Here is a 4,110-nt window from a genome sequence, read left to right on the forward strand (position 1 = left end):
CATGGGCTGGGCGACACGTTCTACCCACGTCTCGCCCAGCGGCGAGACGGCTCTGCGCTTCCTGCTAGCTATGTCTGTGAACTACACACAGACATGCGCGCGCCCGCTCTAAGAGCACAGCGCGGCATGGATCAGACTGACACACATGAACTCGTGGATGTCAAAACTGATATCACGGGGCTACACACTTCAGTTCGCCTCCCCCCCCGCCTCGCTTTGCGGGCGTGTTGGAGACAACTGTGTCGTCCCAGGCGGAATCAGATGCCATGACGTCAGAATTACGGGAACTGCTGTCAAAGAGAGCAATTTCCCGTGTTCCTCCGGGGGAGGAGAACGAGGGTTTTTACTCCCGATACTTTCTCACGCCAAAAAAGTCAGGCGGGTTTCGTACCATCCTCGACCTGTCCCAGTTCAACCGGTGCGTCATGGTCCGTCCATTCCACATGTTGACTATCAAACATGTGTTGGAATGCGTGCGCCACCAGGAATCGTTTACATCCGTGGATCTGAAAGACGCTTACTTTCACATCCAAGTCATCCCCAGACACAGGAAATTCCTGCGCTTCTTTTTCCAAGGGGCTCCTTTTCAGTACAACCGACTGCCATTCGGTTACTCACTGGCCCCTCGCACTTTTTCCAAGTGCATGGAGACGGCACTTCAGCCGTTGCGGAAAAAAGGCGTCAGGGTCCTGTTTTATCTGGACGATTTGCTCATCCTGGCTCCCTCTCGGGAAACGGCGGCGCTACACACCGTGTCAGTCCTGCGGCACCTGCAGACACTCGGTTTCGCCATAAACTGGCAGAAAAGCGCATTGGTTCCCTCACAATCGATAGTTTACCTGGGCTTTCTCCCACCATCCCTGGCCCAGAACCCTCCTATACGCTTTCCCCCCGGTCCCTCTGATCCCTCGCCTCCTGGAACGCATCCAGGAGGAAGGCCTGTCGGTCATCCTGGTGGCACCGGAGCGTACGAACGCATCCTGGTTCCCGACGCTGGTCCAGCTGCTGGCGGCTCCCCCCTGGCAACTGCCGTGGCACGAGGACGCCCTGTCACAGCTGGACGGCGCGATAGCCCACCCCCCGGTGATAATCCAGCGACTGTGGGGCTGGCTGCTGAGCGGGAACACTTGCAGAGGTTAGGCTTGCCACCTGCCGTGGTGCGCACCATTCAGAGCGCGAGAGCTCCCTCTACAACAGCGTGTTACGCGGCGCGTTGGTCCGCTTTCCACCGCTGGTGCATGGAGAGGGAGTCAGACCCCATATCGTGCCCCCTGCCCGTTGTACTGACTTATCTCCAAGCACTGGTAGATAAGGACTTGGCCCCATCCACGGTCAAAGCCTACGCGGCGGCCATTTCATCTTGCCACAAAGGCTATGGAGAGAGAACGGTTTTTGCGCACCCCCTAGTTAAACGTTTTTTGAAAGGGGTCCGACGGCAGAAACGCTGTGCGTTCTCTCACGCCCCAATGGGATCTGACCCTGGTACTCCGAGCTCTGGGGAAGCCCCCTTTCGAGCCCCTGGCACAAGCCCCTCTCAGGTTGCGGTCCCAAAAAACGGCGCTCCTCCTTGCACTGACATCAGCCAAGCAAGTGAGCGACTTATGTGCGCTGTCAGTCTCGCCGTCCTGTCTCTCAATCAGAGGGGACGGGAGCGCAGCCACCCTACAGCCCAACCCTTCCTTCACACCAAAAGGTTTAACAAATTCCTTTCGATCAAGGTTTTTTTCCCTCCAGGGTTTTTTCCCCCCACCTCATAACAACGACGCGCAGGAGGCGTCTCACAGATTGTGCCTGGTGCGTTATCACAGTATGTTTTACGCACGGCGGATATAAGGCGGACACAGCAGCTGTTTGTTCACTACAGGGAACACTCCCAAGGGGCTGCCCTGTCGAAACAACGCCTGTCCCACTGGCTGTGCGAGGCTATCACCCAGGCCTATAACGCAGAGGGGGCGGCGCCCCCCCAGGGCATTCGGGCACATTCTACACGGGCTCTGTCTACATCGACAGCCCTGTTCAGAGGCATGTCAGTGGCCGGAATCTGTGCTGCGGACTCTTGGGCATCTCCATGCCCTTTCATCCGCTTCTACTTGCGGGATGTGTCTGAGCCCTCCCTGACTCACTCGGTCCTCTCTTTTCACATCGACGAATGAGGCCCCATCGTGTGTATAATTGTATATAATATGTACATATGTATATGTTTTTGTCACTATTATACAATCACGACATGTGCCGCTTTATGCTGCCCCCTCCTCTCCCCCCTACTCTGGGTGTCTGGGAGGAACTCGGGCGTCCCATAATTATCAATCATGTTTTTCCCTCATCAATCATGCACGCCTGCATTCTCGGCTTGGGCTTTCAGCCAGCTAACAGGTCGTTGCCATGACGGCACATGAGAGATAAAGTGACAGTAAGGGAAAACAGTTACTCTATGTTCCACTTGTGGGATCTGTCGCAGGTGGCATTGACTACATCAGCTTCGCCCTAACCCATAGCGTGGCTTAGAGGGCGAAGCCTATATGAAATAGAACGTTAGTTACGTTACTGTAACTCCAGATTCTATGAGTATAGGCGTAGCCCTCTAAGATTCGGGCCACCTGCTCCTATTGCATTAGCTGAAGAAAAAGCTGATGTTGGGAGCAGAGCAACGGGTCCGCCCTGTTTTTATACAGTAATTGCGGACGTAGCTGAAGCCCGTGCGGCACGCAAGGGCGGGAAAGAAAATCTTTACGACTGCGCATGCGCGAAGGGATAAACCCATAGCGTGGCTTAGAGGGCTACGCCTATACTCATAGAATCTGGAGTTACAATAACGTAACTAATGATATGTGCCCATGTGTGCCTGCATGCCTGTACATGTTGTGTACATTAGGGACTGGCATCAACTTTCTTCATCCAGTTCAGTGAGTTTCACATTCTCTGTTATTGTGTCCTGAGGGAAAGACCCCAGCTGACTTAGTCATTAAAAACTAAACCTCAGTGGACGGAGACCATTTTAGGTTTTAGCAATGTTTGTAAGGGTTCTCTACATCTTTCATTTAGTAAACAGTACACATGTGATATGACAATCAGTCTAGGCAGCTTAACTTGTACAGTATTGTGATTACTTTGTTCAGTAACGAGTAGTGTGAAGGATTAAAATATGAAATTCAGTAAATCCACGCAGAAGAGGAACATGTTGGATTTCAGAGGCATGTTGCGTCTGGTATGAGAGTGGTATTGATCTTCTAATCAGTCAGCAAGAAAGCAAACTTCAAGAAATCAAATTTCCCAAAAATGTCAAACTGTTCCTTTAAGTTTAAGTTTAGTTTGTTTGAGTAATGATGACTGTGATAAATAAATTATTCACATTGTATGACTAAATATCAATATGACTCTAGTGTTTGTTTATACACTACATTATACTACATGCAAATGCATAAAAAAAGACAGTGTGCTGCAAAACACCTGATCATCAAACATAACTGTCAAAGTTTGTTTTCTAAGTTTCTTTCATTCTGTCCTGTATTCCATTCTTACCCAGAATGCATAGTTGTGTGTTTGTGGTGATCTGCTTGCCCTATGATTTGCTGTGTAACTAAAACATTAATGCTATTGTGTCATCTCACACATGCCTTTTTTTTGCCTTTTGTGTGTGTGTGTGTGAGCGTGTGTGTGTGTGTGTGTGTGTGTGACTCATTTCACTCATCTGGAAGCAGCTTACTCCTCTGAGCTGCTCCGCTGGCGGCAATCCCAACCAAACCAAAGCTCTCTCTCTCTCTGTGTCTCTCTCACTCTCTAACCCACAATCATAACTGTCCTGTCTTTCAATCTTTCCTCTCCATCCAGCTTTGTAACTCTATCTATCATTCCATTTTTTCTTTCATTTTGGTCCTCTTTCATTTCACTCTTGTCCGTTTCTAAAAGTTATTTGAAAACATTACTTTTTCCCCCTCTGGTTCAGCCCTTTCTCTTCCTTTCTGAAACCTGTTTATATAAGGTTAATCTGCCTTTGACAAAAGGATGCCCCTCTGCTTCTTTGAGTGTCTTGGAGAAGCGCTTTGAAAAATGTGTGGAAAGGATTAAGGTAAGACCCGGAGCCAGGACTAGCTCTTTCCATCTCTCTATACT

General features: G+C 50.0%; 1 pseudogene; it reads left to right on the plus strand.

Moving 5' to 3' along the window:
• Positions 1-266: 266 nt before the first annotated feature.
• Positions 267-2,153, plus strand: LOC114552893 (uncharacterized; annotated as a pseudogene).
• The last annotated feature ends 1,957 nt before the right edge of the window (positions 2,154-4,110 follow it).

This window comes from Perca flavescens, chromosome 3 (assembly GCF_004354835.1).
Source record: "Perca flavescens isolate YP-PL-M2 chromosome 3, PFLA_1.0, whole genome shotgun sequence".
Taxonomy (NCBI): Eukaryota; Metazoa; Chordata; class Actinopteri; order Perciformes; family Percidae; genus Perca; species Perca flavescens.